General features: G+C 45.1%; 1 protein-coding gene across 1 annotated transcript in view; it reads left to right on the top strand.

The window, feature by feature from the left end:
- The first annotated feature begins 1565 nt into the window (after window positions 1–1565).
- MAP4 (microtubule associated protein 4) overlaps window positions 1566–14405 on the top strand; it is a 268981-nt gene continuing 256141 nt past the window's right edge. Inside the window, exon 1 of the mRNA XM_045004160.1 lies at window positions 1566–1714. The gene's annotated coding sequence lies outside the window, so the exon portion shown is untranslated. The remainder of the gene's footprint in view (window positions 1715–14405) is intronic.

Below are 14405 nucleotides of genomic sequence, written 5' to 3'. Positions count from 1 at the left end.
AGGGGGTGGGGAGGAGCGGGAATGTGGCGAACTCAGGGGAAAAGGTGGGGAAGAGGTGGAACGGGGCGGGAATTTGGGTAAGGAATTGGAATAGGGGCAGGAGGGGGCGGGGCAGGGGTGGAGTCAGGGTGGGGCCAGAGGTAGAGGGGGATCGAGCACCCACCGGGGCCAGTAGAAGTCGGTGCCTATGCCCACTTCGGTTTAAACCTTGAAACACGAAGTTTAATATCCCTTCCAAAATGTTGTTATAATTAATTAAGATAACTCCGGTTATTCTCATTAACCATATATATGTCCAATCCCTTTTTGAATCTTGCTATGTTTTTGGCCTCAATAACTTTCTGTGGCAATGAGTTCCACAGTCTAACTATATGTAGGGTGAAAAAAGTATTTCCTTGTATCAGTTTTGGATTTGCCATCTTTTAATTTAATTGACTGTCCCCTTGTTCTTGTGTTATTTAGCTCAAGTGGATGGAGGCTCATGCTTCTAGCACTGAAAGGCCAGTCAACGACTCATGATAACAGGCTGTTGTTAAGCCATCCTGATGGTAAGAGACGACCTCCTCCCCTCCTCAAAATTGGGGCCAGCCATTTTAGTGAGACATGCCCCCTCCCTGTCCTTTAATATCACCTAATGAGGTCCATCATCTATACTCCCTGAGAGATTAGCCATTCCCTTTTTTTACTGATGAAACCCCTGCCCACAATCTCCCCAAGCACCCTAGCCCCCATCTTCTCTCCCCTTCCACCCCCATATCCCCCAGCCCCGGAGATCTCTCCCTGCCCTCATGTTGCCACCTCTGATGTACAAAAACCCAGGCTATTAGGGATGAGCCTGAGCCTATAAAACCTGACAGCTGGAGTGTGTACTGAGCACCCTTACAGATTTCCTGGCACAGCTACTTAAAAAAGAGACAATGCTGGGAAAACATAGGCAAGAGGTAGCCCTATCCTGCCCCTATATCCCCATGGCTTCTATTTTTGCTCCCCATGCCCTATTCCCAAAACCTGGGACCCTTGTCTATACCAGAAAGTTTTATCGCTTTAACTAGCCTAGCATGATGATGCTCCTTGTGTGGATGGTGTTATACAGGTATAACAGTGTTTATACTGGTATAGCTTATTTCGGTTTGGAAAGGGGAATAAGCTATAGCTATAAGGCACCTTTACACCAGTACAACTGCATCCACACTAGGGTTTATACCAGTGTAACTCTTACCAGTAAAAAAAATCACCCCCCTCCCTGCCAGCCTCACTTCTGTATTGCAGCCCAGCCTCTCCAGCCAGATCCCCCGCCCCCATCCTCTCCCCAGGCCCCTCCCCTCAGCCAACGCCCTCCAGACCCCCGAGACCCCTCCCCCTTGAAATCTCCCTTCGGGGCCTGGCTCTAACATAGCCCCCTCCCCGCAGCCCACATGCTACACTTCACCCCAGCTTGCTGCCCTGTTGTCCCAGCGCCGCCTCAGCTCCTCCGTGGCCGGCCCCACCCTCCGCCTCCCGCGCTCCCCAGGATTGGCCGAGCGCGAGCTCGCTGCTCAGGGATTGGCTGGGCGCAGAGGTCCCGCCCTTTGTGTCAGCGGGCTAGGTTACTCAGCGTGAGGTCGGCGGCGCCTAGTTGCGGGTACTACCCGTCCCCTCCCCCTCCCGGCCGGGCCCACAGGGAGAGTGACACTCATCAGGCGGCTCAAGCAGCTCGCAACCGCCATCCCTCTCGGTAAGCGCCTCCGCGCGGCGCAGGCAGCGCGAGCTGGGAGGGTCCCCGGGGCAGGGGGGGTGTGAGGGGGACCCCAGGGGCGGGGCGGAGCCGTGGGCCCGCCGTGCGGGGAAGGGCTCGTGGGGGTGTGAGGGGGGAGCAGGGCCCTGGAGGAGCTGCTGGGACTCCGGGGCGAGGGGGTGGGGAGCTCTTGGGGCAGGGCCCTGGGAGGCGGGGGGCAGCGGTGAGGGTGGGGTCCTGGGAGCGAGGAGGGTGGGGCGGGTTCCCGGGGTGGGGGCAGCGGTGAGGGTGCCCACCGGGAGTTAGTTGCAGAATTAGGGTGGCTGTGAGGGTTGATTATTTCTCTGGGTGCAGGATGGGAGACGTTCCCAGCCGAGTCTGTGGACGGGGTGAAGTGGTTAAACACCCCATCCCCAGACGCGGGGGGGGATGACACCCCTCTTCCTTGCCCTGCCCAGGAGCCTGAGTCATTGCCTAGCTCCATCCCTTAGGCAGCTTTCTCTCTGCTGGCAGTGGCTGCCATATCAGTGTCAGTAAGGGGGTTCTTGGGGGGGCTACACTGAGCTAACCAGACCCTTTGCCCCACTTCCCAGCGTGTGCTGACCCCTAGTGATCTGGGGCTTTAGCCTCCGGTCAGCCCTGGGATGGTCGGGTAAAGAGAGGGACAGAGTTGGGACCACAAACCTTTGCTTGCTATAGGCTTAGTGGGTTTTCTACTGGGGGAAGGGCACAACTGAATAAATAAACTCAAAATTTCCCCAGCCAGAACTTCCCAAAATCTCACTTCAGAGCTCTGAATCTCATCCCTTTCCTCCCTCAACCAGAACACTCAAACTTCTCCTTAATCGCCCTCTCCCCCAACCCCCAGTAATGCATTTTTCTTCAAATTAAGGGATATGGGGCATTTTATGCCTTTTATGGGAATGGGAGTTGAATTATAAATCACAGGCTGGTGAGGTGGCAGAATCCTGTTCAGTGCAACAAACTGGAACATTATGGGGGTTAATTTAATTTGTGGTAATCAACAGTATTTTGTAGCAGGGGTGTGATGGGCTGCAATAATTGGCACGTATAAAAGTGACAGGAAATTCAAAGTTGGGGTGGGAGGAGGAACATCCTGCAGCATCTGTCTTGAGCAAGGGAGGTGGGGGAATTTGTGTCTGGGTCATCCCAGAGGAAGTGGGAGCTGCTGGCAAAGGTTTTGTTGCATTGGAGGGAAGAGGCTATGTTCCTAGTAATATCTTTGCTGTTACTGTAGTTTTATTTTAAACAGCATTTTCATGAAATCCTCTCTCTCCTCCCCCCACCCGCCCTCAAACTCACAGAAACACATATGTGTTTGGTCTAATACAGTATTACATGTGTCAGGTCTTCTCATCTGGTCCTCTTGAAGCATTTTATAATGTGGTTCCCCTCTGCTTCCTTGCTACAATCCTGGCTGGCTGGTCTCCTTCCCTACTTTACAAGGATGGTTGTGGCATTGCATCAGGGGATATTTGTGCTGTAATTCAGTAACACAGCAAGGATAAGCATTTGCAGAGCTGCTGCTTGCTTGCAGCTTGATGAGATGGGTGTGGTAAGCTGAGTGGATACAGCAGACGCTAGGCCTATACGGTAACACTGCCCAGTCATCGGCATAGAGATTCAAACGCCAAGCTATTTATATAAATTAGGCCTAGTTTCAAGTTGAGCACATTGATTTAGAAGGAACAGTTGTCATATTTTCAGTATTAAATGAGTGTTTGCTATGACGCTGTATAGCACTGTCATTGGTAAGTTTAGAAACAAGTGCCACGGAGTTGTTGGATAGGAAAAGTCCACTCTGAATAAACGTATTCCTCATTAGGTGTATCTTGATCCTGACAGTATGCTTTGTCATTGTAATGTTCAGTCTCTCTTTCTGTCTCATTCATGCCCTGATTAAGCCTATTAAAGCTGAATTAATATTTTAGCCCAACTTTCTGATAAACCTTCCTTAGCTTTTAAACCCCATCACCATTGTAATATTCTTAATTTCACTTTATCAGTTCTGTTTATGGATGTCTAAGCTCCTATTACAGGGATAGGCAAACTTTTCGGCCTGAGGGCCACATCTGGGTGTGGAAATTGCATGCTAGGCATGAATGTAGGGCTGGGGCAGGGGTGCAGGAGGGAGTGCGGGGTGTGGAAGTGGGTGCAGTGTGCAGGAAGGGGCTCAGGGCAAGGGGTTGGGGTGGAGGAGGGGTGTGGAGTGTATGAGGGGGCTCAAGGCAGTGGGTGTGGAGTGCAAGAGGGGGCTCAGGGCAGGGGGTTGGGGTGCAGGTGGGGTGTGCTGGGGGCTCAGGGCAGGGGTTTGGGTGTGGGCTCCTGCCTGGCACCACTTACTTGGAGTGGCTTTAGGGTGGCAGTGGCACTGCTCCTGGAAGTGGCCGGAACCATGTCCCTGCAGCCCCTGGAGGATGGGGGGAGCAGAGGGCTCTGTGCACTGCCCTTGCCTGAAGGCACCGCCTCTCCCCCCCCCCCCCGCTCCCATTGGCCGGGAACGGGGAACCGCAGCCAATGGGAGCTTCAGGTGTGGAACCCACAGGTGGAGGGAGTGTGTGGAGGCCCCTCCTCCCAGGCCACAGGGACTTGGTGCTGGCTGCTACCGGGAGCGGTGCGGGGCCTGCAGCGCCATAGGGGTGGCAATCTCATGGCCCGGATTCAAAACCCTGAGGGGCCGGATCCAGCCTGCGGGCCGTAGTTTGCTCACCCCTGTCCTATTAGGAGAACACCTTGGTCATCTTTTCCAGGAAGAACAAGTTCACTTTGTACTTTTCTTCATGAGAGAGATTTTTAAACATGGAATCCTCCTGGATACCTGTATTGCACAATCCTGGACAATTATATTCTTCCTGTGAAAAGGAGGCTAATGCTGAACAGTGTCTAAAGATCTAAGCAGTGTGTTTTCAGTGAGATACTGTTTAAATATTCCGTGTTGAAAACCACTTGTTTTTCCTTTAAGGCTTAACTTTGCGGGGATTAGTGACCTCTCCTCTCTCCCTCCCTTACACCTTGTTCTTGCAGTGACCAGCAGGTAACCTTGTCTGATGCAGTCTTAGGGTATGTCTACACTGCAGTTAAACACCTGTGGCTGGTCTGTGTCAGCTGATTCAGCCTGTGGGGCTGTAAAATCGAGGTGTAGGTGTTTGGGCTTAGGCTAGAACCCTGGCTCTACGACCTTCCCCCTCTCCTGGGATACCAGAGCTTGGGCTCCAGCCTGAATGTCTCCACCGCCATTTTGCAGCTTGAGCTCAACATGGACCAGCTGTGGGTTTTTAATTGCTGTGTAGACATATTATTGGTGTCCCTTTTGTTTTCAAACTGCTGCTAAGTACTGTGCTGATGGCTTGAAGGATTTTACAACTGTTAAATTCCTTTCCTGTTGATTATGGCTTGTATGTTCCACTTACTGTGTGCTGGGGTAACATTTTGGTATATTACCATCTTATTCTGATTTACTTTGCAGAGTAGTTTTCTCTTGCTTGCAAAATCCAAGTCCTTTTGAATTATAATTTATTGTTGGTCATTGCAAAGTCTCAAATTTTAGTAATGCTGCCAGTCATAATACCAGTGGCTACTTGGTCAATCAGGATGTAGGGTTGCAATTACATTTTTTTTGTAGTAAAATTACTTGAATCATTTTAGAAAATATAAATGAGAACTTTCTGACCATTCTGGAGGGTCTCAATTACCCACATGTCTACAGACACAATGAAGGATCCCAGGCTCTGTGGTCTACTCAGATCAGGGCATATGGGGTTTTTCAGTTTAAATCCACTTAATTAAACTTGTATTATAATAGCAATAATATTATTGCTCCTTTGTTTTCTTTGGAAATAATCAGATTTTCTTGTGATAAATGATGAGCTCAAAGGCAGGATAGTTAGGAATTTGATTTATTTCCTCAGAAGCAGAAGGACATTGATATTATCACTTAAATTTCTTGTTTAATATGTATCTACTAAAGTGACATCAGTGGAAATATCAAATTCAAAGAAGTTTCAGGGCCCAGACAGATGAAGGTCAGGATAGTCAATGCTCACCCTGACAACAGTCTTCCCACTTCGGGGGGAGGGATAGCTCAGTGGTTTGAGCATTGGCCTGTGAAACTCAGGGTTGTGAGTTCAATCCTTGAGGGGGCCACTTAGAGATCTGGGGCAAAATCAGTACTTAGTCCTGCTAGTAAAGGCAGGGGGCTGGACTCAATGGCCTTTCAGGGTCCCTTCTAGTTCTATGAGATAGGTATATCTCAAATTATTTATTTTTATTTATTTTATTGGTGTGGATTTCCTCCCCGCTAACAGCATTAGAGAAGGATTCAGTCACTTTGGTCTTTCAAGAAAAATAGAATTTTTAAGTTTACACACTTATATGATGCTGATAGCTACTCTTTGAAGCTTTAAAATCTAACTTTACCTGATTAATTCCTTCCTGCTAATAGTAATTGGTTCAGATCATTGACCTGCAGCATGCAGACTGGTGCTGGGCTTGATTTCAAGGAGTGCCGAACACCACAACTATTCCATGGGATTTGCGGATGCTCACCATCTCAGGATGTGCCCCTTACTTCATGGAAGTCCAGTGAGCTACCTGAAGACTTATTTTAATGGACCATATCATTTGGTTGTTGGAAACAGGAAACTGTATGACTTCAGTGTGTGTTTTGTTGTCGGTAAATGCATCTTTGTAGCTATTTCATCTCTGTGGGTGCAAATGTTCATTGTGGACATATGTTGAAGTAAAGGAGAGAGGCCAGTAGATGTACTATAATGTCTTACTTTCCTATAGTCTAAACTTTCAGACAAAATTTTGCAATTGGTTTTGGTTTATATGCATGTTAAATGCATTCCATATATGTAACCATTTTATAAGAAAGCCAAATAGTTCAGTTTTAACATTGTTTTGAAGAAAACAACCATTTGCCCTCTGGTTTTAGGGACACCATTAGATCAATGTAAGCTTTGATTTTGTTAAGTACGGTTTTATTTAAAAAAAAAAAAAAAAGCCAGACTGATCAACTGAAAAATTGTATGAAATTAAAACCAAACACACTTCAGTGGAAATGGTTTATTTTTAATTTTATTTTAATTGAGCAAGCTGAATGCAGCTGCAAAAAGTTAACAGCGTACATTTAAAAAATGTCAGTTGATAATCTGAGAGACTGCCAGTAACTCAAATATAGAGGCATTCTTTAAAAATATGAATCTTAATCTGTATCCTTAAGATGATTTCAGGCTGGCAAATTCTCAGTTTAAACAGATGAGTTATATATTCTTTCTGGGGTTTGTAAGAAAAGTGCTGACACAGCCTTAATTTTATTGAACAAAGCTATAATTATATTTGAGGTTCCAACCCCCATGGTATCCTAGTGGTTACCTCTCTCTCCAGAAGTAGATGGACCTGAGCCACAAAATCAGATCTGGATTTCTGTGAGGTTTAGGACCAGAGTTTTAATTTAGGCTCATTAGTACTAGTAAAAAAAAGCTACTGTTGACAGTAACTCAGTTGTGCTATTCTTGAGCTTGCTTCCCATGCAATAAATCTTTTACTAGTAACATAGGCTAGTAAATGCAGTTCTAGCACTGAACCCTCCGTATTTACATACTATTAGTATTGATGTACAGATTTCCTTATTCTGATGGAATATACCAGACTTATGACTAAGGGAAACCACTGGTCAGACAGTGAATAAATCTGTCAAGATACATTCAATCATGTATAATTAAAATGAAAGTAGTGGTTACTTATGGTATGTTTGTGCATTAGTTTGGCCTTTATGGTCTTATTGGAAAGACATTTAAAATGTATTGTGCTACTTCAAACTTAGACTGGAAGAAAAAGTCACACATCCTACTCTTGAGAATCGCATGTGTAGATGGGAATATTTTAATTTGTTTTACTTATCAAAAGATCATGTGTACTAATGTTCTGAGGTTTACTCCCTCCTGGGTGCTTGTGCTAGTGGTCTTGAGCTGACATTCTTGTTTGAAGTATAATTTAATTAACCTTCAGCAATAGATGATGAAAGAGCAGGGTACTTGGACTGTGTGGGTGAAGATGGCAGTATAGCATTGTGATGGTGATGGTAGCTCAAGACCCAGCAAAAATTGCATTTGAAATAGGAAAGCCTCAGAGGAAGAGAAGGGTAATTAATGTCCTGCCAGATAGGTGGCTGTGGGCATTGACAGCAGGATTTTAAAGGGTGCAAGTGCTCACCAATAGCTATGTTGAATGGAGGACAGTAAGTTTGAGTAGTTTTTATAGGTAGTTTATTGTAATAGACAAAGACTGAAACTGTGTTCCCATTGTTCCAAATATCTTCAGACTTCCACAGTTTAGAAGCCTGTGCCATGCCCTGATACACAGTGGTGTGCATGTACAAAAGAATTCTTCAGTGGGAAGAAAAGGTCAGTGAAATCAATTCCTGGATATTCTGCAAATGTTAATTCTGCAGCAGTGTGAATAATGCATTTTGGCCCACAACAGCATAGTAAACTGCTTATGGAGAAACGATGAGGAGTACTTTTGGCACCTTAGAGACTAACAAATTTTTTTGGGCATAAGCTTTCGTGGGCTAAAATCCACTTCATTATATGCATGGGTTTTATCCCACGAAAGCTTATGCCCAAATAAAATTTGTTAGGGTAGGTCTATACTTACCCGCCGGGTCGGCGCGTAGAGTTCGACTTCTCGGAGTTGGAACTATCGCGTCTAATGTAGACGCGATAGTTCGAACTCCGAACGCGCTCCCGTCGACTCCGGAACTCCACCACCGCGAACGGCGGTGGCGGAGTCGACGGGGGAGCTGCAGACTTCGATCCCGCGGCGTCTGGATGGGTGAGTAGCTCGAACTAAGGTAGTTCGACTTCAGCTACGGGAATATACGCTATTCGCGTAGCTGAAGTTGCGTACCTTAGTTCAACCCCCTCCCCTTAGTGTAGACCAGGCCTTAGTCTCTAAGGTGCCACAAGTACACCTTGTGGTTTTTTGCTGATACAGACTAACACGCCTACCATGCTGAAACCTTCTTATGGTATTTGAAGTTACAATGTTAGAATTTAGGAGCAGTCTGGAGAAGTATGAATCTGGTCCCTGAGCCCTTGGATATTTGCAAGCTTGGTTGCTCTGGAATTTTAGGTCAAAGGATTATGGACAGATGTTGTTAGTGTGCATAAATGGCATTTAAACTCTAAAAATAATTCAGATTTTTCATATGTCAGAATTGTATTATGGAGTGCAAAAACAAAAAGAAGTCCTGATCAGGATTTGTCCTAAGCTGACTCTGAGTAGGACTATGAATTGTGTGTATCTTCATATGGTTTTGTGTCCTGCAAGTTTGCACAGTTCACAATAGGGTGCTTAAATTAGGGGTTGAAAAATGTACTAGACATATGAGATCCAGCGGGTCAATCCACTAGCTAGATTAAAGACAAACGAAAGACGAATGAGGGTTCCATGAGCAAAGCTCAGTAACTTCTTCTTTTGTTCTACAACCATGCTGTATTCTGATCAATTGGTCAGGTCCATCTTTTGTATCATGCTCTCTCTAGTTGGGTTACTAACAGATTTTGTCCTACCTGACTGGAAAGGAGAAGGCTTTCCTTTTCCGTCTCCCTGAGTCCTGAGCTTCATGGTTATCACATGGGGGAGGGCTCTGCTATTCTAAACCCCTGAATTTCTGCTTTGAGTCTCATTCCTATTGAATAGTTCTAGTATCTGCGACTGATGTTAGCAGAGCTTTCCTAAGGAACAGCAGAGTAAAACTGACATTCTTTATCAATTTTATTGCTGTCTGTAGGGTTCTTAGTAGTAGTAGTAAAACTTGACTAGCTTTGTTAGTACCACTTGGCTGCTGATTGGAAGAATGACTAGTATGAGCATCAGCAGAGGCATTGAAGCTATCTGCATCGTTTGAAAGATGGCACACACTTCATTAGTTCACATTTTACTGGAGGGGAAATTCTGCACCACTGCGCAGTGCAGAATTTGTGCAGAATTAATGTTCCCTGCAGAATTTTATTTTTTCATGCAGAATTTGTGATTTCCATCAAAAGGAAGCATTTTGGCGGAAATCACAAATTTCAGCCCTGCGTGCAGCGGGACTGAAAGCCAGAGCAGAATTTTGCTGAATTTTAAAATGTGTGCAGAAGTTTCAATTTTTTTGACTCAGAACTTCTCTAGGAGTAACATTTGGAAGGTTGTTTGTACTGCTGTGCGTGTAGGGCTTTGTGCAGGTACAAATAAGGCAAAGTACTAGGAATAGTACTCTGCACTGGGTGGCATGTGTCAAGCCTCATGTATGCTTATTCTTATACTGGCAAGTACCCGGGGTGAAAAAGGAGTAGAGCATGGGTAGAAAATGGGAATATCCTAGTATGGACTTAAGCATAATTCTGATCATGCTAATGAGGAGATTAACTACATATCTCTGCGCCACCCCCCACCCCCACCACCTTTAAGCTTTCTGCTGCTGCGCAAGAATGCTTGCTGGCCAGGCAGCAGTGTGGAATCTGGCTTCCCTGCCATTCTTGAACTGTTCATTCCTTTTCACCTTGTGACTATATCATGTGTGGAACACTCAGTGCCTGTACTGTGCAGGATCAACCACAGTGTCTGTATCCCCTGTATCTTGTCATGATTATCTCCACATACAGCTGCTACTCCTAGTTCATTAGGTTGGTGTCCCATATAGACAGGCGTTTATTTCAGTTGTCATTATATAAATAAAAAAAAAGATGATCACAACAGACAACTTCTATAGCAGGTTGTTTGCTGGCAGTCTTAACATCAGTTTTTAAAACTAGCTGTGTGTAGATAGAGCATCCTTAGCAAAGCTGTCAGGAATCCACTTGAATACGCAGTAGGCTGATCTGGCTAGTCAGCCAAGTGCCAATACTTTGTGAATATTTCATCACTAGCAAATACTGACATTTTAATTTTAACGCCCCCATGCATCCTTCAGACTGCACGTGGTGAAATGGCATCTGTTTCCCTCTGTCAGATCACTCCTGGCACTGACTTAATGGGCAGAGCTAAAATGGCCTGAGGGGGCTGGATCACATGTAGCTGTAGTCCTATGGGAAGATGCCTAACTTTTAACTGAGGCTGACTGAACTACATGCAGCCAGACATGCTAATTATGTTTTGGCAAGGACTAATTGGAACAGAAATTTAAGCTCATAGCTGTCGTTTTGTATCTACCGAAGTCCAAAAGCTACCCCTTTTCATAAATTGATTGTTAGATAACATATATCATGTATTTTAAATTGCCTTTTTTTGGGGGCGGGGAGGGAGCAGATTTATTTCTGAATATGATTAGGTCATATATTTCCAACATATTTTTGTCTGGGAGTGAGTCACTGTTTCTTTTGTGAAATTGCATTAGTGCTACCTTATCCTGGAAAGTAGCTTTCAGCTGAAGTTAGAGTGTTGACACTTACTTTAATCTGGAATCTTTTATCAGATGAATTTCAAAGCATGTTTACAAACACTTGAATTATGACTCCTGAAGTGCTAAAGTACCAGATATTAGTCCATTCCTATTGGTGGAAATCCTCTGGTGCTGGGGATGTACTTTCTGAGCATGTTTAGCTTTTGCTTTTTTCTCTGCTGAATTTTGAACTTTAAATTGAGGGGGCTAGAGCATCTGCATATAGCTTAATTGATGTTTATGAAATACTTTAAATTCTCTGGAAGAAGACATCGTGCATGTATCCTTCATTTCCCCATCTATTTGTAGTTTTCACTTATTGTGCCATGTCTTCTATGAGATCATAAGCCCTTCAGCATAGGTAACATGGCTGTGTGCATGTTCTTCAAGGAGAATAACACATTTAAATGCTATGAATAAATAATAGAAGTATAAAGCATTAACACTTGAAAAAATTACCAGAACTTCTAGCTGAAGGACTAACGTTACTAACCAAGGGTGAAGTGGCAGAGTTCCAATGAGATTGAAAGGCAGTGCCTCAGTGAAAAGACCGATCCCCCAGGAGATGGTGAACCTGAAGTCCCTAGATCAGGGGTGGGCAAATTTTTTGGGCAAATTTTTTGGCCCAAGGGCCACATCTGGTTGGGGAAATTGCATGCAGGGCCATGAATGTAGGGCTGGAGCAGGGGTGGAGGGAGAGGTATTGAGTGCGGGAAGGGGCTGGGGGCGGAGGGCAGGGAGTTGGGGTGCGGCAGGGGTCTCAGGGCAGGGGGTTGGGATGCAGGAGGGGTTCGGGATGCCGGCTCTGGCCCGGCGCTGCTTACCTTGAGCAGCTCCGGGGTGGCAGCGGTGCGCAGCAGGGCTAAGGCAGACTCCCTGCCTGCCTTGGCCCCGTGCCACTCCCAGAAGCGGCTGGCACCATGTCCCTGCGGCCCCTGGGGGCGGGGGAGAGAGCTCTGTGGACTGCCCTCACCTGTGGGTACCTCCCCCGAAGTTCCCATTGGCCGTGGTTCCCCATTCCCAGCAATGGGAGCTGTGTGGGGCTGTGCCTGTAGGTGATGGCAGCGTGTGGAGCCCTCTGCTGCCCCTCACCCGCAGGGCCGTGGTGCCGGCTGCTTCCGGGAGCAGCATGGGGCCTGCGGTGCCAGGGGGTGGCAATCCTGTGGGCCGGATCCAAAGCCCTGGTGGGCTGGATCCAGCCTGCGGGCCGTAGTATGTCCACCCTTGCCCTAGATGGTTCTATTTTTCTTCAGCCTCTGGCTATTAGGAGTCTGCTTTGAATCCCTGCTCCACACACACACACACACACACACTCTCTCTCTCTCTCTCTTCTCCCCTCCCGCCCCCACCCGCCTTCTGGAAGGAAGAATTTTTTTAGCCTTGTTTATAGTTGAGAAATCTTGTGAAATGTTATCATTGTTAACACTATTTCTGCTCCACCGGTGTTAGAACCGTTGGGAGCACTACAGTAGACGGGCAGCTGTCCATTACCAGCATTTTAAATGCCATAATCTAACCCTGCTTTTAGAAGGTATGTTTATCGTGGTATTTAAAACTCCTGTAGCTAGTAGTCTGTCTTTACTAGGTCTCCCAACGTGAAGAACAATTTCAGTTCCACCAGTGTTCAATTAAGTGATAAATCTTAGTAAAACTTCCCTAGTGCAGTCCCTTCCCAGAACATCTTGTGTGTATGTAGTGATCGTTAATACTCTACCCACCCTAAATAACCTATCTGCTTTGTAAACGGTGAGCTCCAATATTCTCTTATCCCCTTCCCACCTCCCCTCAGTCTTCTTTGGGTGGTCCTTATCAGATAATTGCTTCAGTATTTGTTGGTATTAGGGAAATTAAAGTAAAACCGTTATAAATCTTAGAAAGACAAGGTGGATGAGGTACACCTTTTGGATCAACTTCTGTTGGTGTGAGAGACCATCTTTCGAGCTACACAGAGCTCTTCTTCAGGTTTTCTCTGTAGCTCGAAAGCTTGTCTCTCTCACCAACAGAAATTGGTCCAGTAAAATATATCACCTTTCCTATCTTGTGTCTCTAATATCCTGGGACCAACATGGCTACAACAACATTGCAAACAGTTGTTTCTTGTCTGTTTCACTTCTGCCTAGAGCTTTCTGATTAGCAATGATGAAAGCAACCAAAGTCTTGTCTTCACTTTGCTGTAGTTTAGGAAAGCTACCAGTAGCCGCAGAGGCCCTGAAGCTCTTTAGTCTTGGGAAGACTGACAAGAAGAGGATCACATTGTGAAAGTTCTCTCATCAGTCAAACCATCTAGAAATTTCAATTCTTAAAAGGAAAGCTTAATTTGGTTAGAAAGGACTTAAGCTCTCTTACTCACCAGGGGCACAAGTGGATTTTTTCAAGTTGCAATTCTATATCCAGCAGTAGATCAAATAGATTATTTGGTGATCTTCATGGGAACATCTCCTGTAAAAGTGGGTACAATTTTAAGGATGGTATCTGGTAATTTTAGAGTCATGCATCAATAGTTATTTATATTTTGATTGTAACTTACACTTGATAATGTTTTCCTTGATATTGCTTTAAAAAAACCTCTGATGATAAACCTCTGAAAGGGAAACTTGGGATGTAAAAGGAAGCATTCAAGGATGGGTTTTATGCTTCTTAGGAAACATTTGATAACAGCACCAATTGGTGCTTTTGAGTTGAGCATTCATGTTCCTGCTGAGGTGGGCAGAAAGTAGCTCAAGAAACTTAAACCAGTTCCATAGTACTCACAGCATTAAGATGTTTCCAGCCATTCAACACAATCAGGAAATATATTTCTGTGTCATTGGTTAAAAACAAATGCAGAATTTTTAATTTAAAGGCATTATAAGAAAATGTCATGCATCATTACAGCACAATGTTTGTTGCTGGTATATTCACCAGATGGTACAATGTATGACATTGCAGTATGATGTCAGTAACCAAAGCTGCTTTCTTAAACTTGAAAAATGAATAATTAATGAAAGTGTTCTCTGACTTTTGGATACCTTATGATATTTCATCTGGTATGATTATTTGTTCAGAATCTGATCTTCTGTGCTGAGAATTAAAACAAAACCTATAATCTTGCATTAAACATATATTTTTATTCCTATATCCATTTTGTCTGATAGTCTTTCTTAGGATACCAGCATTTTGGAAATGTCCTGCCTGATAGATTGCACTGCTTTGTTTCTGCTTGTGCCTTGAGGGATGAATTGCTGGAGTTTTACTCATCCT

This window comes from Mauremys mutica, chromosome 2, assembly GCF_020497125.1.
Source record: "Mauremys mutica isolate MM-2020 ecotype Southern chromosome 2, ASM2049712v1, whole genome shotgun sequence".
NCBI classification, from domain to species: domain Eukaryota; kingdom Metazoa; phylum Chordata; order Testudines; family Geoemydidae; genus Mauremys; species Mauremys mutica.
The sequence above is the reverse complement of the archived record's forward strand: the minus strand, read 5'-3'. Positions and strand labels throughout refer to the sequence as shown.